Genomic DNA, 23,006 nt, shown 5'->3' on the forward strand with positions numbered 1-23,006 from the left:
ACGCGACTCGTTTGGTCTACAAATGTACAACGTCGCAAAGAAATGCCCATCGGATCTCCATATTTCGTCATTTGAATTATATTTCATAGAACAATGCTATCGGTCACCCTTTATGTCTGTCTGCGGATTTTAACAAATATTCAAACGGTGACGAGGCCATTTCGTCGGACTTCGTTATTAGCTCAACTAAATGCTGTCAAATGATTAGTGCTGTCAAACGATTAAAATATTGAATCGCGATTAATCGCATCAATGTCATAGTTAACTCGCAATGAATCGCATATTTTTATCTATTCTAAATGTCCCTTGATTTCTTTTTGTCCCATTATGTTTTTTCTCATTTTATTGCTCTTATAAACATGGAAAAGTGGATCGGCTCGCTTTGTGCTTCTGTCGACTGGCTTTGACGAGGGGGGGGGGGAGTTGGCATCAGCCGTGTGCTTGGCCATCAGGTGGTATTTCAGACTGGACGTGCTGCGATGATAGCGCAGTTCACAACGACAAAACACACACATCACTTTAGTCTTGTCAATGGAACCATTCAGCAACTTTTTAAAAGTAAACTTTCCATTCAGAATCTTATCGGCGTCCATTTCGGCGTCTCGCGCTCGCCATCCACTCAAAACGTAACGTTAGCCTGCTGCTCTTTGGTCGGCTCGCAAGCCCAAACAAGTGTGTGCGGCGTGCCTGTTGTGGTGTTTCCGGTCTAGCTAGATCCGGTGTGGTGTTGTAGTTTTTCTAACGTTACTAGTTGATGCAACAGCATGTGAAAAAAACTACAAAGTTTGCTAGGCAGCAATGATTTAGGAAACTCACTTTATGTTTCAGAAATAACTCAAGCAAGTCATTCAAAAGTTATGTAGCAGAAGAATTTTCTCACGATCATCAAGGTCGTTTCTGCATTACATTATTAAACCAGTGACTCGTCTCTCAAATGGCTTCCTTTTTCCCCGGCCTACAACCCCAAATCCAAAGAAACGTAACATACGATGGTTCGAAACAGAGGAAAACGCATTCTCACATTGGAGAAGCTCAACCAGGCAAGTGTTTGGATATTTTGACTGGATAGGAGCCTAAGCGGTCGTCCTGACGGTTGTGTCAGCATTAGTTTTAGCCGTTGTTCAGAGGGAAAGAAGCCTGCTGAATTCATTCATTCGGTCCTTAAATTCCAACACGACCCGTCACATTAAAAAAGGCGAGGGACAAAAGGGGAAACCAGCTCAGCGATATCACGTAACCCGCGCGACACATGGAGAACGAGAGCGTCTCAAAGTGACGCAGCGCTGACTTGATTGGCACTCATGCCCCAGCTGCTGCCCTTTGGCCTCGCCGTGACCTGGAAACGCTTAAAGAGCGGCGACGCCAGCGTTGGGAGGAGATGTGTGTGTGTGTGTGTGGAGGGGGGGGGGTATCATAATGAGGCCATACGGCATATGCTATTGTGCTACATGCCACATACACACACACACACCCCCACACATTTCCCACATGTGCATACATTCAGTCACACACGCCCCTCCCCGTGTGGTCACCTTTTCAGTGTCCATCAGGATTGTCGGCCTAATCCTCCTCGGATCATCTCATCAATGCCTAGGCTGTTTATGTGTAATGGATCCCATCTAACTCCCCTTTTCTCTCCAACCCCCCAGTGCTCCCCTTTGCCCCTTCCACCCCCTCACCCCCCCTGCCTGCCTCCAGGTCTCTCAACATCCTCCTCCTCCTCCTCCTTCACCATAAGCGTTCTCACCGCTCCTCGAAGGAATACACCACACAACTTTGTCTTATTTTCCTAATTTTTTATATCTCCTATCTTCTTTTCCACTGATCTATATACTTCCAGATGTGCACTGAGGAAAAAAAAAATAAGGCAGCTGATTTATCTCGGTGTTTAACGTTAGGTGTGGCGTCGGTGCTCCGGAGGGAGAAACGCACGGGCGTTAGAAATGCAACACTTCATCCACAGCAGCCAGCGGATGTTCTCCCATATTTGATATTGTGTGATCGAAACGTGGCTTTAGAGGTCTGATAAGTCCAACTTGTAGAGGTCAAATTGATTTAATTATGATATCCAACGAATTTTGTTCAAATGTAGCGCTACTGTGGCCGGGTTTGCTCAGTGGGTAGAGCCGGCGCACATGTACCGAGAGGTTTATGCCTCGACGCAGAGGTCCAGGGTTCGAATCCGACCTGTGACGATTTCCTGCGTGTCTTCCCCCGCTCTCTTTCACCTAGCTGTCCTATCAAATAAAAGGTGGAAAAGCCCAAAAAATAATCTTTAAAAAAGTAGTGATATTACATAAGTCAAACCCTACTTTTGGTACCACTCAGTTTAGGGGGGGGGTACGGCACACATCAGAATAAAATCCACATTACTGGTCCGCCGCATTATTGTCTTGACAAACGTGCCATGGAAACTGAATAATCATTTGTCTTTCCACCCTTTCCCATCCTTCCTCGCTCTCCTCCACCTCCTCCTCCTCCTCCTCACTCTTCCTCCTCCTCGAAGCCTCGCAGCATGTGTAAGCAGAAGCGCACGTGCTCCCTCCGCCCTCATTACGGGCTAACTACGCTCTTTGATTAAAAGCGTGTACAGAGAGGAAGACGGAGAGAGAGAGAGAGAGAGAGAGAGAGAGAGAGAGAGAGAGAGAGAGGTGGGGTGAAGAGAGGAACAGGCCGAACCTCCATAATTAAGATCACTTCACAGATTACCTCCGGCAACAAAAGCGCGGCAAGCAGCCGCCCGCAGCCACAGAAATTGGATGAAAAAGGGGTGTTGAGGAGGAGACTGACCTCCGCTGCTCTCCGCTGGGCTCCACACAAACACGAGCCTCGGCTGGATCAAATGCCCCTCCCAGCAGTAACTGACACACACACACACGCACACACACGTGCGACAGGTACTGGTACACAATGCGTACTGAGGAAAAGCACACTTCTTACAGACAGAGGCGGCGCACACATGGAGGATTCAGCACACCTGCAGGCTGAGAATTTCTTACAGGCCACATATGTGAAAAAACACACACACACACACACACACACACACACACACACACAGACACACACGTCTCTGCTAAGTACACGGCCTGCAGAGGAGATCCATCCACCGCTGTAGACCATCACTCCCCCCTGAGCCGACTGAGTCCGGAAACACTCCTCGTATGAGTATGAGGCCACCTTCCCGTTATTCTGAGAGAAGGACGTAATTGCCAAGATAGCAATCAGTTACAATTTATTTTAATATTCGACAATAATATAATATGCACCTAATACCTTGAAATTGCAGTGTTTGCTGCCATGTTTCATTCTTGTGGGACGCACCATTTGTAATGCTAAATGGGAGACAGTGGAGCTGCAAAAAAAAAAAATCCCCAAATGTCCTATTTAGAGAATAGAATTACCAATGGGAGGCTGATGCAGAGTCTTTTTTTTCCCTAATTTTAAAGCAAAAAATGTTATATTGTGGTATCTGAAGGGCCTATAAGGTACCATAATATGAAGCAAACATGGAATTACAGCTACCTATAGGATCCTGTCACCCATGGGCTTCCACCCTGACCAGCCGTCAACCACTTAACTGTTATGTCTACTTTTACTCTCTGTGCTCTTTGCCTTTTCATCCGTCAATTTCCACGTCCTTTTCTGCGCTGTTCGCCGCGTCCTCCTCAGTCTGCCTCACACTCACTCAACCCCGCACACCGACCCTGAACGCCGGCGAGAGCAGGGTGGTGGGGGAGGCCATTTACTCTAATCACAGGGATCCAGCAAGAGCGCCTCAAAGCACTCGGGGGGCTGTTCGGGCAATCAGAGAGAGAAAGAGAGACGGAGGCTACGAGGGAGACGGAGAGAAATAAACTCAAACTCAGCTTCCCCTTTGTGGAGCAAAAAAACCTCTCCGAGCCCTAATCCGAAGCAGCGCTGCAAACGAGATTGTCCCGTTGGCGGGGAGGTGTTTGGGGAGGATGTGAGAACAGAGTTGAAGGACTTCCTGTGACAGAGTAAGTTCGGGTCAACGGGGGTCACAGGCCGGGTGTGGAGTGTGTGGAGGAAGCTCCGTCGGGGCAGGAAGAGGGCAATAAGTGTAAAAGTAACTGCGCTGTGGAACTAAACGAGCGTACGGAGCTTTTGATAAAGCTGTATATCAGTTTCAACGACTTAAGGACTTCTTCACCGGGTTTAAATTCCGGCTGAAAGGATAGCTCTGGTTTGTTGCGACCTGGATCTCATTTTCACAGGTTCTGGCCTTCATTTGTGTTGGTTATCATAAGATTTTACTCAGCAAAGTCATTGCTGAGATCTACGGACACGGTGACGTGGCAACAAAAAGTCAGACACAGCAAGAAACCAGAGCGGTAATGTAAATTGGTAATGTGACAAAAGTTTAGCCAGATTATCTGAAGCACTTTATTTCAAGGTATATAATACTATAATACTGGTAATAATCCCTTGTTGCATTAAAAAAGTTGTATGAATACAACAAGTACAGCTGCTAGTACTAGTACAGTACCAAAAAGCACATCCTCATACCTACATGACATAATAGTTTGACTGCCTATGACTCCCCAAACAACACATAATGTCACATACAGTACGGTATTCTATTTAACGCAGTGGCCGCACGTGACCGGTGTGGCAGTTTTAATCATGTGACCGTTGTATTTCACGTTACTGTCGCCGTTTTAAGCCATTTTAAACATGTAATAGTTGCGTTCAGGCAAGAAAAATACTCAGGGATCAGGGATTGGCTTACAATGAGTCACATAAACTACTACTAAAATGACCTGCCTCCTTTGGCGCTCTTCTACTTTGTCACCTTACTTCCTCATTTGCTCCCCGCGATAGTTACTACAGCCAGAGGGCGCCGCCTGACAAGAAACGTCGATGGGGGTCGTCACAAGCTGCTTGCACAATCTACCTACACGGTCGCTTTCTGGGTGAGGTCGGTCTGTTCTGCGAGGGATGTACTATAGGCTTTGAGCTAAATGCTAACATCGCAATGCTAACAATGCCCACAGTAACAATGCTAACATGCTAACAAGCCGGTGTTAAGGAGGTTCAACCGTTCATCACGGTCGCTATATTTGTTTAGCGCGCTAACGTTCGCTAACCAACGCTAAACACAAAGGACATCCGAGGCTGATGGGAATGTCAGTTTCGAAAAGGTATTTGGTTTAGAAATCAAAAGTATTGGACAAATTGAAATTTTGACCCGATGACGGTGCTAGATGAAAACAGAGTTATTATTATTCATCCTGAGGGGGAACCCAAATGTCATCAAAAAATCGACATCATCCCCAGAGCCATGCATGCTAATAACAGACTTTGTTTACAGTTTGAGGTGTCATGTCTCTTTTCTAACGGTGGTCCATGGGGGAAAATGCTTTTTGATCTACGAGGGATTTTTTTGGTTTTGGTTCTTTTGTTGCCATGGTACCGTACCGCGCTCGGTTATTGAGACCGACTCACCGTGCCGCAGCTCGGTCGGTTTGTTTCAAATCTATCCGGGTGTCTCTCTGCATGTTTACATCCCTCGTCTGACTTCTTTTTAACCATGTCACCACGACCCAAAATTGCAGCGGTCGCTTTTGGTGAGCACAGTGAGCAAAGTCATGCCATGAGTTACCATCACACACCGGGACAGTTCAAACTGGGAAATACACAACTTGTAAGCGTTCGACGTTCCTGCTCCTGTTCTGTCTTTAACGAGCTCCATCGAGTTTTTACCAGTTTTTGGGACTCACACCCCACAGCACCCTTCAGGCCTTCAACCACACGATGCACGATGCCGCCCCCACCCCGCCCCCATCTCTACGTGCAGATCTGACAGTCCCGTTGACCAAAAGCAGCCAAGACAGACAAGCTGAACATGGGCCCGGGCCCCAGCACTTCCACTTAACCCTCTCCCCCATTACTACGATGGGTGCCAACGACACAACAAAAGAGAGAAAATCCTGAGGCGAAGAAAACAACTGCGGCTCACGATCAAGAATAATAATAATAATAATAATAATAATAATAATAATAATAATAATAACAAAAAAGACAGGGATCAAAACAAAAGAGGAAAAAAAAGGAAGACGGGGCTGGGGGCTGGGGGCTGGAGAGACAGAAGATGATGAGGTGGGCCGTTTGAAAATAAAAACTTAAAAAGAAAAAAAAAAAGAAGATGATTTGAGGAAATTGTTGGAGAAATTGCGGGAGATCTGTTTTTTTTTTTTTTTTTTTTTTTTTTTTTTTCCAGCAGGGGATGGGAGCGTATCTTATGACTTAAAAGAGGTATTAAAGGAGAAAGAGTCAGGCGCCGGGGGAATTCTCCCACGTCGAGAGAGCTCTCTTTTTAAATTCAACCCCGGTAATAACGCCGATAAATAATAGATAAATAGTATTTAGCTCCCACCTTGAACAGCAGCTTTTAAAGCAGTTCATGAAAAACCCCCACCCCCTCCCCACAACCCCCCCCCCCCCACACCACCCCCCCCCCCCCCCCCCCCACACCCCCCCCCCCCCGCTCACATGCATACAGCCCATACAACACGTAATGTGTATTTTACCTAATTAAATACAACACCAGGTGGGATCGACTGATTGTTTGTGATGTGTGTCTGTGTGTGTGTGTGTGTGTGTGCGCGTGCGTGCGTGTGTGTGTTTTTTTGTGTGTTTTGTATGTTTGTGTTTGTGTGTGTGTGCGTGCGTGCATGTGTGTGTTTTTTGTGTGTGTGTTTGCATGTGTATGTGTGTGTGTGTCTGTTTGTGTGTGCATGTGTTTGTATGTGTGTGTTTGTGTGTGCGTGCGTGTGTGTGTGTGTTTGTGTCTGCGTGTGTTTGTGTGTGTTTTTGTGTGCGTGTGTGTGTTTTGTTTGTGTGTGTGTGCGTGCGTGCGTGCGTGCATGCGTGTGCGTGTGGAGAGAAAGCAAGGAAATTTCTTTAAGTTCCCATTCATCAGCAACTGAAGGTTATTGTTTTGAGTTATTGGGGAAAACGGTGGTGCACTTTTTTCTTTTTTGGTAAGGCTGCGGAGGGTCTTTCTTTCATGAATAAAACCAATTGTAGATGTAGCCCCCTCCCCCTCTCTACCCATGTATTTCCTGTACAGTCCCTGCTTTTAATATTCTGATATTTAACAGAGGCCTTTTTGCTGTCGTACGGTAATGATGTTCCAGAAAATAAAAAAGGACTTGTTTTTGAATATCCTGTGCTCAAATAAGAGCAAGAAAAAAACTTATTTACTTTTTATTTTTTTTAGTATATATAAAAAAAAAAGCACAGTAGCAAGGCTTACTTTGCGTCTCATGCAGCTACGCCTCGGAGATGTGGTCGCCGCTGCGCCGGGCGTTTACAGAAGGCTGTGTGTTTAAACGCCTGGAATGCTCATTTGCCTTTTGGGTTTACTTGTTTACTTTTGCATAAATGGAGAACAGTAATGTGGTATTAAGGGGGCTTCTCAGGGGGAAAGTTGTGTGTTTTTTAAAACGCAGCCTCTTTTTTTTTTTTTAAATGCTCCCTCAGTTTGCTGCATTAAGGAAGGCTGGTGATTAATGCAGCATAGATCTAATTTCTCTTGATTAAAAAAAAAAAAAAAAAGAAGAATTAGAAAAATAATACCAGACGTGAGATGAGCTCAACCTCTACATCCCCACACCCCTACACCCACTCCACACACACACACACACACACACACTCCCCCCTCCCTCGCTCAAAGTCATCAGATACAAAATGAGCATCCAGGCTAAAATGAGCAACGAATAATCACAAAATTCCCAATAGCCAAATATAAAATGTAAAACGACTGCCTTGATCAACTGGAGCCCAGTAATCTTTAGCGCCAGCCCCAGCTGTACCACCACCACTGTCACTTGAAATAAAAACCTAAACCTTTCAGGGCTTCCGATTGAGTCTTTAATTCAGCCCGATGTGACATTAAAACCCTTTTGGTTGACTTCCACTGGCTGTGACAAATGTACCGGCGCTTAATAGAGGTGCGCAGACAGGCCGGCATTTCAGTGACTTTTATCAAACCGAATTTATCAACGCCGGCTCCCAGGATCTGTGGCAGCAGCTTGTTGAGAAGGAAGCCTACAGATAGCGTTAAGTACATCATCCCTCCTCTCTGTCTCTCTGTCTCGCTTCCCCTTCTCTCCTTCTGCTCGCCGCGCTCTCTCTCTAAGTGTTTCTCTTCCCGGCTCGGTCCTGTCATCACTCTGCCTACTGTGTATTTATCGTTTTTCTCTCCCGATCTATACGGTTCCATGGATGTGGTACTCCCGTAGGCTAATAGGAATGTTTTCCGACTGCCAGTTGTCAAAGTTAAGTATTTTTAAATGGGACCAATTAGGTGAACCAAAAAAAAATATATAAAAAAACGGACTCCTACTGAACGCCGAGGTGTAAAAGTCTTTTCAAGCAGCACTCGTGAGATTGTTCCGACACTAGAACCCTCCACTGAAAACTCCACTTTGGAGCTATCCAAACTGTTGTCGATGGGTAGGCTGCGTGTTTGTGTGCTGTGTGTTGTGTGCTGCGTGTTTGTGTGCTGTGTGTTGTGTGTTGTCAGGCCCAGATAAGGTTAGGTTAGGTTACTTTATTGGTACCCATAGGTAAACTAGTTTTACAGTCTAATAGGCAGGACATCCTTAAAACTTTGTAGACCACAACACACAAAACATAAAAAACATAGAAAAACAGGTAGTAAAACATAGAAAAAAAGAGGAATAGAAAACAGTGCATGACCAAAGTGCTTGTGCGTTTTGTGCAAATAATTTTACCGTTTGTTTAACAGAGTGATTGCCGCTGGTACAAAACTACTTTTAAATCTTGTAGTTCTGTAACCAGGAACTTTTAGCCTCCGTCCAGAGGGAAGATACTGGAATTCCTTACACAGAGGGTGTAGGCTATCTTCTTTGATAGCCATAGCTATAGTTGTAGTTGTATAGCATAGATAAGACGTCATCGGTCGTGCGATTTTGAATAAAAAGGTCAAGACGTGTGAAAGGGACGCATCACCCAGGAGTTCATTCTCCTGAGCTAGTAGGAGACACCGGTACGACTGTTAAGGAGAGAACTGAGCAGTCTCCTGCTGCAAACTGGATTTATGTTTCCCCCCCCCGACTGGGAGATATAGTCGTCTGGAGGGGGGATCAACTGTTCTGAGTGTTAGAAGTGAAAGGGGGATGGGGGATCTTACATATTTGATTTGTTTTCCATCAGTTGTTCTCACGATGAGGGCTGGGAGGGGTGGGGGGGTTCCACTGGAAACGGCAGAAAAGTGGTCTCTCCGTGAACTCATTCCTCATCTTTAATTTGATCCGGTTTTAAAAAGGGGACACATCGCTGGATTCGCACACACTTAAAGAAGAGGATTTTTATGATTTTTTTTTTTTTTTAAAGGTGATTTCTGGCCAATTTTAGAAAGCGATATACAAAGTTCTCTCGGGCAACGGGTTATAGGTTTTGTTTCAACGTTGAGAGGGGGGGGGGTCTGGGAGAACACAGTCCAGTCAACTGACACACAGCCGCGATCAGGCCAAAAGTCTGATGGCTTACCTGGGTTATCACTCGTGTAAAATATGGCAAGCGCACACAGGAACTACAATACAGTATACGCTGTGGAAATGTTTGAAACTAATTGGCAACATAAATACCATAAACGGCGGGCAAAACTATATATGAAGGAGACATATCTCCTTAAAAAATCCACGCCTATGCTTGGTTGGTAGCGTAACAATAAATGTAAGTTTATTGTTTATTATAAGGACCCCCAGCTGGTCTTCCTGGGGTCCGAAACAACATTCGATTCAGACAAAAAGGGTAACTTATCGTCATTTCTGGCAACAAGTCCCGAGCGGCAGATGGCACGAATGGGAAGAGAGGAAAGACGAAAAAAAAAGAATAGATGAGGATGAAACGAGAGATACGAGTGGGAGAGAAGGACGGGATGACAGAGGCCGCGGCAGAGAGACACGGAAGAAGAAAAGAGTGAAAGCGCTGGATGTGATGTGAGGAGAGCGATAAGGAGGCTTTTTTTTTTTGAAGGGTCCTCTCAGAGGCTGGCGTTGCTCAGTTCAGCGCCGTCACACAGCCTCGGAGGTACTTGAACCTTGCCTGCCTCCCCTCCCTCCCCCCCCACACACCTCTCTGTAGAGCTGCTGCCCTGCAGCCACCTGTAAACCGCTTTGACACATGATCCACTCCCACGGATGTGGAGTGGAAACACACACACACACACACACACACACAGGAACCCACTGCTTGCAGGCAGCTAAGCGCGCGCCAACGCTTTAACGCACCATCAGCGTGCGGTTGTTTTTTAACATTAGCACTCGATTAACAACTGGCGGTCCCACTTTTGAATGGAGGGGCACTCACGGCAGAGACGCGAGAGCTACCTAACAGTCCCTCTCTTCTAACGCGATAAAAAATAAATAAAAAAATGTAGTTCTTTTTTTTCCCTCCTGCCTCTCGCACTCATGTCACTTTCAAGCAATGGATCCTTCAGCGAGATAAGACAAATAACCCGCTATTATCCGCTGGCGCGAAAGTGGCACTAGGAGGATTTTAACCTTCGCCTCCCGAAGGCCGAGGGAAACAGGACAAGTTGGAATTGAATCAAGCAATTAAGAGGGCTGCCTTGCCACACACACACACACACACACACAAAAAAACTTTTGTTTTTAGAATTTTTGGGGGCTTTTTCCGCCTTTAATGGACGAACACAGTCTCACGGCAGTTCGTGAAATGGTCCCGTTATTTTCAATCTATTGATTCGTGTTCACGGGGACGTTTTTGTCAGGGCTTTTTTTTTCGTGGTGGCCAGCACGAAATGGTCTATACGGAGATTAACGGGGAAAGCAAATGCCACACCCCCGGGGGGAGGACGCCTCACACACCGGGAGATGGCCGCGGGGGGAACGTGCGACAATAACGGGGAAAGCAAACGCCACACGCGGGACGCGATCCCCGGCCTCCGGGGTGAAAGTCCTGAATTCTTTGACCCAGCCGCCACCCCAACCAACCTCCTTACGCGGATTTTCGGCTTTTCACACTACTCGCTGCCGTAGTCGTGCCGTGACCACGACATGTGCTTCCCATTTAAATACATTAGTTTACATTTTCGTGCTGGCCACGACGAAAATAAACGACAAAAACGTCCCCGTGATATCAATAGATTACATAAGGTGACCTTTTCACAAACTGCCTTGAGACTGGGTTGGACGGACAGGACAGGTGAGAAAGGGGGGAGAGAGAGAGAGACGGGGAGGGGGGGGAGGAGACATGCAGGGAATCGTCACAGGTCGGAGTCGAACCCTGGACCTCTGCGCCGAGGCATGAACCTCTAAATATCCACTGAGCCGACCCGGGCCACGGAACGGAAACTTGTAGACTAACGCACGCGTGCAAATGCACATTTGTGATATACGGACACGTTGTTACTAGATATGCAAGGAGTTCCGAATTCACGTTAAGCGGCAGCGATTAGTTGATCGCTATTTTGTATGAGCGGTCAATCGTAAAGAGCGCAATAAATGGCAGAAAAGGCTTTCTTCAGCCTCTCAAATATGAAGTTTTCTTGCTCTTTTGCTCTTTGATGTCAAGTTAAACTGAACATCTCTGGGTTTGGAAGTGACAAAAACAAAGACCTTTGAAGGCATCACCTTGGATGGACATCTTTCGCCATTAATCTGACATTTCACATCGAGAAAATAATCGGCCGATGAATCGATGGTGAAAATCCGTTAGTTGCAGCCCACATGCACATGTAAGAAAAAAAGCATCACTCAGTCGCTGCAAGTAAGCTCCGAGCAACCCACACCCCCCCTAACTTAAAAAAAAAAAAAAAAGACAGCTCCTGATTAGGCATTGTCAAAATATTTGCGACTGAGGAATTCCAGCAGGCAAGCGCAGAATCGGCTGCTCTACAAAAGAGCCATCTTCCCTGAGTAACAAGTAGGTGCAATGAGTGTCGGCAGAAGAGGAGCGAAACCCCCCCCCCCCGGGCTAGAGAATATCCCGCTATTGTAGTCTTAACCCGCGAGACCTGGCGGGGAATGTACAAGCTTTCACAGTCACTTCTCATCCTATTTGTAGCACTGCCGCTGATGTGCGAGCGCCCGGGCCAGAGCAGGTCACTCCCCAAAAAAAACTCTTTTTTGTTATCTCTCTCTCTCTTCCTGATACCTTGACCTACCTTTTTTTTTTTCCCCCGCTCGGTCCTATCATCACTCTACCTAATGTATATTCTCTCTTTTCTATATCTGTATCTCTTTTCGGTAACACTTTACTTGAAGGTATCTTCATAAGAGTGACATGACGCTGTCATGAACACATGACTCTGTCATGACACAGTCATGAACACATGAACCCTAACCCCAACTCCAACCCTAACCCTAACCCCAACCCTGTTTTAACCCAACCCTAACCCTAACCATACCTTATCATGACAAAAACTTAATGACACTTACTAAAAGAAGCGTTACATCATAAAGGTTTATGACTTGTTTATGTTTATGACATGTTCATGACCGTGTCATGTCACTCTTATGTAGATACCTCCAAGTATAAGTGTAATCCTCTTTTCTCTCCCAATCTATACCGTTCTGTGGATGTGACACTCTGTAGGCTCATAGGAATGTTTTCTGACTGCCCATTGTCAAGTTAAGTATTTTTATATTTTTTTATTTAGGAAAACGAAGGAAAAAAAAAATCCAAAATGAGTCGTACTGAACGCTGGAGGTGTAAAGGTCTTCGACTTGAGATTTCAGTTGGAAAGGGCAGAAAGGTTATCTCTCTGTAAAGTTATTCCTCATCTTTACGGTTATTTATTTAATGGAAGTGTTTGGATTTGTTGATACTTAAAGAAAAAAGGCAGATGTCATTATGAGGGGGATTTCTGAGCAGGTCACTTACCCCCAAAACTTATTTTGTTATCTCTCTTCCTGATACCTTCAACAGCACCCCTCCCCCCTCCCCCACTTCGCCCTTTCACACCTCTTCAAAACTCTCTTAAGAAATGAGTCCAACATATATTTCTCTACATTGTGTTATTTTCTCCCCACACACCCCAACACCCTCACGCCAAACCACTTTTTTCATCTCTCTTTTTGTATTTTTCTTATTATTTATTTTTTTTTGTTCCACGAGGCAAGTTTCATTAAAGATCCAATTATGCAAATCAGGTGCTGGAGAGGCAGTTGAATATGCACTATAATGGCGTACAGTAATCGTTCGACACAATATACGGCATCCGGGGCCAGATTTACGAGCGTAACAGAACTGCAACGCCTCCGTCCTTTGGTGAAAACCTCTTGATCATAATTAAAGGTGCAGGAGTTCTCTCTCTTTCTCTCTCTCTCAGCATCCTCACCCCCTCCCTTCTCTCTCTCCCTCTCTCTCTCTTCCTCTCCCTCCATCTTGTGCTGCTCATTAGCAGAGGTCTGAGAAGTTTACACAGGTCACATCCGAGAGCTAGAGCGGCTAAAGAGCAGACATGACGTGTGCGATGCGGCCGGTGATGGTATGTGAAGTGGGTAATAGACATAACCCGCGCCTCACACACACACACACACACACACACACACATACATATATAACCTTCCATCTCATCTCATCAACACTGGGGGTATTTACCACTGTCTTAGCTGAGCGCGGCTGAATGCTAAGCAGTAACAATTCACTGCTTCAGGACCTCTGATTGATGTGTGCTTGCCTGTTTGTGTTAAGCTGTTGTCTACGGAAATGACACAGCTGAAAACAGAGCGCCGTTCGACACATCAAAGGGGGGGGGAGAAAAACGGTCCTGACATTGCATGACGCATCCGTTAAATCCCAAATGCTAACGAACTTGGAGGACAAAATTATCAAACTTAAGCCAAAGTCAATAATGCCCTTAATGCCAAGGGGCTCGCGGAAGCCAGGGGCAAACAAAGGAGCAACATCACAGGTTGGGAGGAGAAAGGTGTTTTACGTGTTTTTGGGACACATTCCTTGTTGGTGTTATGCGTGAGCGCCAACTGAATACACAGAGAGAGAGAGAGAGAGAGAGAGAGAGAGAGAGAGAGAGAGAGAGAGGGCAAGGCCGCAGCATCGCCTGGACACTGGACTTTCTCAAGGCTGAGAAGTGAGACCAGCCCTGAAAATACACTCACACACACACTCTCTCTCACACACACACACACATACACACACACACACAGCTGCAAATGCAAACTCCTACACACACCGACCTGCCTGCATACACATTCCCAGGCTTATTTAACCAGGTCTGCCTCTGAAAACAGAGGGAGATTGTGACGGAGGAAAAGATATATATTTTTTTTTTTTTGAAATTGAATAGACCCTCCTTGCGCACGCTCGCTTGCCAACCTCTCCCCCTGAGACTAAAGATTAATCGATTCATTGATTAGTCGCCAACTATTAAATGAATTGCCAACTATTAGGATCCCGTTGAATCGCATTTTTTTATGAACAAAAAGGTCAAAACTTCTGTGGTTCCAGCATCTCGAATGCGAACATGTTCTAGTGTCTTCATCCCCCCCCCGTGACAGTAAACATTTTTAACCATTTCTCGGACACGTTTTAGAACCAAACAACTAGTCCGTTAGTCAGGAAAACAATCGACAGGTCAATCCGCATATGAAAGGAATCGTTGGTTGCGGCCCTATGTGAGACCACTTCGACCTCTCCTACTGTCCAGATACACACACACACACACACACACACACACACACATACACACACACACACACACACACACACACACACACCCACCCCCCCGACTCCCCCGGCTGCCCAGACAGGCAGACGCTCCTTGTGATGGCACCCCGGCATGAGAGAGAACTGAGTCGAGGTCTGTCTGTCAGCGCCTCATCTGCCCCACACTCTTTATTCTTAGATCAAACTGACGTCCGTGATTAACCCGCCCCCTCCCCCCCCTCGCCGTGCCAACCCAAGTCATCCACCCCACTGCTCCTCCATCTCTCCCCGCCCCCCCCTCTCCCCCCAAGGTCCTTATCAAGCTCTCAGGGCGAAGAACATACCGGGACGGGGGGAAAAATATCATACACTCCCACTCAGAAGTACAGGATGAGACACGGACATACAAACAATGATTCAATAAAGCTGATCATTCACACAGCTAGATTCTAATTGATAGCATATTCATTCCTCGATAATGGTCTCTCTCATATTTGCTTTTTACATATCGTCCAATAACAGAGGCAGCCTTTCTGCAATCAGTTTTACTTTGGTCCTAATTTCTAACAAAAAGCACTATGTAGAATCTGCGGTTGAATAAGAAGTAACTGGAACATGACAGGACAACAACACTCAATATGACGGACGAAGAAATTACACTCATCGGTTTTACATATTCATTTCAACAAATGAGATCCTAAAAAAAGAAGGCCAAATAATGAGAAAAAGGTCAGCGGCACTAACTTTGGAAAACTTCCCCCTGCTGCGATTTAATAGCGGAATAAATCCTAATTGCTGTTCCTCAGAAATAAAAGTTGGGCATCACACCCCTGTGGGCTGGTGGTGCCAGGAAAAAAAAAAAGAGAAGCAAAAAATCGGATTTGAAACATTTTCGACGACAGAAATTCAAACAAATGTGATGGGAAATCTCCACGTTTTAGGTTTTTCTGTCTAAACGTGTGAAATGGAGTGTGCGGTGTGTTGTGGTCAGGACAATCTCTTCTTGACTTCACATCCCACATTCGAGTCAATGCTTGCTTGTGTGTGTGTGTGTGTGTGTGTGTGTGTGTGCGTGTGTGCAAGAGAGTGCTTGTCACATTAGCCTCACGCGGCAACTGCAAGCCCAGATCGCCGACATCTTCGCCTGTCTGGCTTGAACTCTGGAGATCAGGGTCATGGAGCTACAAGGCTCAACCGAGACTAACGCCAGTGTGTTACAGGACCTTTAACACCATCCTTGCCCCCTGCGGGACACACACACACACACACACACACACACACTCACACTCTCTCTCTCTCTCTCACATACAGTACATACAGGCATACTGGAATACATGTACGCAGCATGCCTTGCACTGTTGCCTGTGTGAAGAGAGAGCAGCTCGGAACCAGAAGAAGCAACACCAGAATCCACAGATAAGTAGGGCCGCATCCAACGATTCTTTTCATTGTGGATTAATCTGTTCTTATTTTCTCCATTAATCCATTAGTTGCCTGGTCTATAAAATGCCAGAGAATGGTAAAAACTGTTTTTTTTTTTTCAAAATCAATCCCAAGATTACGTCCTCAAATGTCTCGTTTTGTCCACAACTCAAAGATGTTCAGTCTAGTGTCACAGGGGAGGGAAGAAAACTAGAACAATATTCACCGTTAAGAAGCTGGAGTCAGAGAACGTTTGTTTGTTTTTTTTCAACAAAAATGAGAATCACGAGTATCAGAATATCTGGCCATTGATTCAATAGTTGAAAACTAATCGATTAATGGATTAATCTTTGCAAGTCTATCCAAAGCCTTCACCCAGTAGGTATACGGAGACAGAGAGAGACAGAGAGAGAGACACAGAGAGAGACAGAGAGAGGAGGGTGCTTTCCACAATGACTGCACATATCAATTAATGGCTGTCTGATGAGCAGAGCTGGCCTGATCTGGCCTGCCCACCAGCGCCCTGATCCCAGCGGACTGGGAGCCCTGGCCTCGCAGCCTGTACAGCTGGAGCCCTCTCCCCTTTAATTACATGAGAAGGGGGATCAACTAGCCACAGTGAGGCTGCCTGTGTGACTGACTGTGGACTACACTGTGTGTGTGCGTGCGCATGTGTGCGGAGATGCACACATCACTGACTGCAACAGGAGAACTGGATTTATGTGTTGTCCCATTGATTATACACACACATTTTCTGTACTGCTAGATTATGTAATTTTATGCGACCACTTCACTGCGGGTTTGTGTGTTTTTGCGATGGGATGTCTGCTCATGTGCTGCCTTCTTTAATGCGTGTTTGTTATATGAGTGTGGGATTTTTTTTTTTTTTTTTTTTTATTAAAACGTTTTTTTCCTTTTTGGAAAAAAAACTAAACAAAAATTCCGATTGTGTACGTGTCAACATGCAAAATAATTCACCGGGTGTCGGACTGACAACGCAGCGGCTTCAGTCGAGTGGGTCTCCTCCACGGTGAACTGAGTGGCTGACTGACTGACTGACTGACTGACTGACTGACAGCCTACTGAAAAGAGGACTGATTTGATGCCATCCTTTGCATGCCATGCTCTCTCTCTATCTCTCTGTCTCTCCCCCCCACCCTCTTGTCTCTCTCATCGCTCCCCCCCACCCCACCAGCCTGCTTTTCAGCTGAGAGATGTGTATCGCCGCAGTCAGTCACGGCCCCGCGGCCCCCTTAGCAACACTGACGCGGCCCCCAGGCACAGGTGGGAAAGCAACTAATGCAAGATCAGCCAATAACGGCGCTCGCTACGGGCCGCCTCCCTGGAACACATTTTGGGCTCTGTCGATCAGAAAGTTGCAGCTCAAGAAAAATGTCAAAATCCGTGGGCTGTACAGTTACACGTGTGCGGCTTTCTGCTCTCACACTGACTGCAAAATAAAAAATCTAAAAACATCCCATCCATAAACATTGCACATGTATCTATCTAAACTTGCCACCAAGTGAATATAAAGAATGCTTGCATATTTTAGAAGCCCCATTATTTTAATGACAACAATACTGACAATGAATTGGATAATTCATCAGTGAGTAGGATGCAATATTAAAATGGAACCTGACTGCCGGATGAATGCAAAAAATCTCAAGCAGGCCTGACGGATAATATGAAAAATAAATTGCTAACACAAACCACCGAGGCCTTGAACACCACATTCACCAGATGAATTCCTCAAACAGGCCATTCTGCAAAGCGAGGCCTTTTCTCAAACACAGCGTCTCTTCCCAAATATATATCCCCCCCCCACACACGGAAAAGAACGACAACATTTGAACTTGTAGAAAGGAAAAGAGGGTCCAGCGCAGGGCAGACAGGTCGCTGAAGGCAGCCTGAACTGTCAGAGAGAAGCGTGGTTGGGGGGGTGTGGTGGGGGGGGACAGTCATCCATTTGCTATTGCATCTCCAATAAGGGAATGAAAAGGAGCTGAGAAAAAAGGGTTTACGCCCAGACACTATTTCAGACATAATATCCGCCCGGTGCATACCATTAAACAATGACAGCATCTCAACTCGCACACTACATCTATTTACCCTCTTTCCTTTGCACAATGAATATGAGGAAGAGGCAAGATTTTTTTTTTTTTTTTCCTTTTCTTTTCTTTTGGCTCGAGACAACTTTAGAGAAGGTTAGGGAAACAGTGGTGAAAACAACGCAATAGACATTGTTGAGTATTTTTAGGGAAGGATGACATGTGTCTTCTCGGCCATTGTGCAAACCTCTGGGAGCTGTTGGAAGTGGCTGGAGGATAACCCAGGTCAGATCACTCAGGGGTCAACTTCACTTCCAAGAAAAGGAAAAAAAAAAAAAAGAAGGGGTCCTCCCCACCCAAGACGCAGGGCGACACAGAACAGAGGCTTTAAATGGGATTACAAGGCTCATCCCTGGTGCCACATATTACTAATAATTCAATACATCATTCAAGCACAAATTCGGACATGTGAGCCTCGATGTGGGAATTCGGCAACCGGTTAGAGATTTGATTTGATTTCTTCTTTTTTTCGTGCACATGAATCGCGCTCAACCTGCTGGATCTTTAGGATATCCTAAAAATAAACCACCTCTGGTAAATAAAAAAAAAAAGGAGATGAACTCCTGAAAGCATGAGGTCAATGACATGTCACATAGTCTACACCACAACCTCTTCCAAATATATATATAGATATATATATCTATATATATATCTATATATATATAGATATATATATCTATATATATTATTGGTTTAAGGGCTCCGTCATTTTAAATTTCCACATGCAGACACGGATATCCATCAGCCTCCTGTAGCCTTTTGACTCGCTCTAACTTTCTCCAAATAACCCCCCCACACACACACACACACACACACACACACACACACTCCCCCGCATCAAGAGTGACACCGGTTCCTAAAAATGTCAATTCCACCGCTGCTAATACCGTATGTGTTTACCCCCCCCCCCCCCCCCCTCGCCTCGCCTGAGTCTGAATACCATCGCAACGTCTTCCTCTAAGCAGAATGCCGGGGCTGCTTATTCATAAGAGAGGTCGATCACTGCACAAAATGGCAGGTCTCACCGGCTCTTCTTCCATCTCACAAGTTTTTTTTGACACATGGTGGAAAAACGCGCCAGGGAAACTTTGATTCGCCCTCCCCGGCGCTCTGTCAGCACAAGTGCGGGCGTCGGTAGAAAGTCCCCCCAACCATGTACACATTTAACACGGGGGGAACACGGCTGGACTTTTCTCAAAGTCCCATTACTGTGTCGCGGATCTGTGTTCGCAGTGTATTGCGAATCCAAGCCGTGCGCTCGAACGCCTTTTACGCACACGCAGCGTTACAGAGTTAAGACACCACGACGCAACGGGTGAACGGAACTTATTAGAATGTATTCCATGCTCAGAAAACTACACAAAAAAATTGAGTTTGAAGGTGCCGAGCATCGCAGCCCGTGTCTCGGTCCCAGCTGCTTAATTTGTCGCAGTTTTTCTTTCGCTTTGTGTTATTTCTTTCTTTCTTTTTTTACGCTCGTCCCTTGCTCCGGATAATTGCTCTGTTATTTTCTAATCATGATTGGGGAGACATCAGGTGGGGTGGGGGGGGGGTTGTGTGTGTGTGTGGGGGGGGTCCCCCCGTTGCGATGCACCCCCACAAACAAGCCCAATCCTTCCCTCCTCGAAAAAACTGACTTCCCAGCGAGTAACACACTCCAAAGCCCCCCCTCAGTAAAAGCCAAGCGGTGTAGTAGAAGCTCCACACTTCTTCTCCTTACCTTTTTAAATTTGCCGAAGCGCCGGCTAACTCCTGCGCGTAAACGATGCGTCGGGAGAGATAGTGTTCATTGAATAATGAGCCATGTCCATATGATTTGACCGAATCATATTCTTGTCGGATGACTGAGGGGAGGGGGGGTGGTGGTGGTGGTAGGGGTGGGGGGGTGGTGTTGATGAAAAGTGCGCTTCAGTTCGGACCTGTTAAAGCCTGTCCGCTCCTCGATCCTGTCCCTACTCCCTGCCGCGCATCCTGACTTTGAAATGTAAAAAAAATAAAAATAAAAAACGGCTTTATTACTTCGTCTCTCTTCTGTTTTTTTTTTTTCCTGCTCCTCTCTCTCTCTCTCTCTCTGCGCCGCGGTCTGCTAAAGGTAAACGTTTTGCATTGATGCTTTTCGCCGGGCATCAGCATATATTCCCTTCATCTTTCAGCTTGGACTCCCCCTGTCTGGTAGGTGAAATGCATTGTACCGTTAAAAAAAACGGGGGGCACTCCGTTGTAGAAAGCGAAGCAGAGCCGACAGACTGGGCTGGATACAGCCCGGGTCTTGCGGTATTCGCCGTTGACGAGGAAGGGGTAAAAGCAGCTGATGCACAGAAACCTCGTTTTACCGAAATAATCCCCTCATCATTCCATGTCCTGTGGCACCGCGGCGAGAGAAAAAAAAAAGCACATTCCCCCGGCACCTTAGTTTGTTTCTGACCTTGAAGTGGCCACAAACACTCTTTTTTTTAATTATTATTATTTGAAAATCTGCCCCCCCCACCAACACCACCACCACCACCCCCCTCTTGTGCATGACCGTTCACACGCAGCCAGCCTCGCCGCTTCTCGGCACCAGTGCACGCGTTCAAAAATCGCCTTGGATAACAAACCCACTCCGCGTAGAAACACCCGGGTCACAAAATCACTCCAAAAAGTAGAATTCCTTACCTTTTTTTTTTTTCTTTAAAGTGAACTGTGTCGAGTCTTTCTCCTCTTCTGCTCGCCTTAAAAGAACTCCAGGATAAATGAGTGTTGCCTCCCGTGCGTCCTGAGCGTCAGTCACCGCTTAAGAGAAGTAATGAGTGATAAAAATGACGCTCATCTGTCTGCACTGTAACCTTGTGGCGTATTTAATGTAAATAAGCCCCGTTGTGTTGCCAATCCTCATGCATACAAACGCAAAACCGCTCCTCGGGGAACTCGCTTTTGCCTCTTTTTTTTTTCCTCTCTCTCTCTCTCTCTCTCCCCCTCTCTCAATGTATTGACGATTTATTCTTACTGCCTGCGAGCGCAATAGAGAATGAACGGAATGATTTGAAAATATGATATGTCAATAATGCGACGAGTCCAATTTGCGAACGGGTGCATTTCTCCACACCTCTCTGAAGAATTTTTTTTTTAAAAGAGCCCCGCTCTGTTTGCAAAAGAAGCAAATACTTTTTTGGTTTTTTGGGGGGGTATATTTCCAACAGGACCCTTAAACTTGAAGTTGGCACAACTTTTGCACAACGCGTAAAAGAAAACACACGCACACACACAAACGACAAGAAGACGTCCCGTATAGGCCGAACTGTTTCTCGCAACTAAAAGCTTCTTTGCGGAATGGTTTTGATATATTATGCTGCTATAGGGGGGTGGAAGAGACCGAATAATGCAATTATAGATTCAGTGTCCCAGCGTTGACAAAAGACAGGACTTCAATGGAGGCTTTGTTATGGGATTATATAATGATTATGGGGTAATTATGGGAACGGTTTGGTAATAATAAAAAAAAGTATCAAGTGCTCTGTTGCAAGGACAGCTTGTTTTCTCGAATGTAAGCGCATGAGTAGAGGAGTGCGATAAGACGGACAGACGGTGCTGCTGACAGCTAGTGGCAGGATGACGGCAGACAGCCCCGATTATTCAAAATGTCGAACCGAGAGACACATTAATGCCACTGGCCGAGATGCTATCACATGTCCGCAGAACCGGACATGGGACCACAATGGAATATCGCGGGGTCATATTCATAACAGACCCTGTGCGTAACGACCCCCAACCCCTCCCCACACACACACACACACACACACACACATCGCCCTGTCTCCCCTCTCCACGCCGCTTGTTGTCGCATGCTGTATGTGTCAGAGAGAGAGAGAGCGAGAGAGAGAGAGAGAGACACACACACACACACACAGAGACAGACACACGCACGCAGACACACACACACACACACGTGAATGGTCATTCAGACAGAGAGCACATGACACTCCATCTGTGGGTGAACATAATCTGCACCTCATACAGCATATTATAATTAATAATATGATATATTAATTATTATTATTATTATTATTATTAATATTATTTAATATATTTAATTTAGTCTAATCACATTTAAGAATGTAATGCAGTCGCTTCATGAAACTTTTTCATCAAAAACTGCTGAAACTGAAAATGATCAATTTTTTTATTTTTTTTACCTTTTTTGCAAATGTAAAGACACTTATTTTTAGGCATATTAAGATATACACTGGCCTAATATTATCCTTCCCTTCTTTCTTTTTGAGTCCATTGGTACTTCTATTCACAGTCATTTTGCCTTTTTAAAGACATTTTCACATGAGTCAGTGTGTGTGCGTGTGTGAGAGAGAGTGAGAGTGTGTGTGTGTGTGTGTGTGTGTGTGTGTGTGTGCGCGTGTGTGTCCTGCATTAATAGATAGCCTAAATATCTGCTTTCTTCCACTTCCCAGACAAAACACGTCCTTCTCTTTAAAAGATACTCCACATTAATTATGCACTATGAAAATCAGATTCTCATGCTGCTCCTTTAAATGGTTATATGGAATTCAGTTTGATAAGTATGACATTCTTTTTTTTTCTCTCATCCTTTTTTTTTTGAGCATTTTCCAAAAAAAAAAAAAAAATAGAAAGGTTTTCCTCCCCTAAAGAAATTAGCATAACCATTCCCCATCAATAATATGGCTATCTCTATGGGAGTGATAGCAGCAAGCAGTAGGGGTGTTCCTTTTGCCGATTCTCCATGGATCAACAGCGCGTCATCAGCTCCTTTTGAACTTGTTATAGCAAGTCAAGTGATTC

General features: G+C 45.6%; 1 protein-coding gene across 2 annotated transcripts in view; it reads right to left on the bottom strand.

Annotated features, from left to right (window-relative positions):
- Positions 1 to 20,393, bottom strand: part of znf536 (zinc finger protein 536) — a 285,675-nt gene extending 265,282 nt beyond the window's left edge. For both annotated transcript variants that reach the window (XM_039794578.1, XM_039794577.1), the window contains exon 1: positions 19,936 to 20,393. The gene's annotated coding sequence lies outside the window, so the exon portion shown is untranslated. The remainder of the gene's footprint in view (positions 1 to 19,935) is intronic.
- Positions 20,394 to 23,006: the final 2,613 nt, after the last annotated feature.

The sequence above is a fragment of the Perca fluviatilis genome, chromosome 3 (genome assembly GCF_010015445.1).
Source record: "Perca fluviatilis chromosome 3, GENO_Pfluv_1.0, whole genome shotgun sequence".
Classification (NCBI taxonomy): Eukaryota; Metazoa; Chordata; class Actinopteri; order Perciformes; family Percidae; genus Perca; species Perca fluviatilis.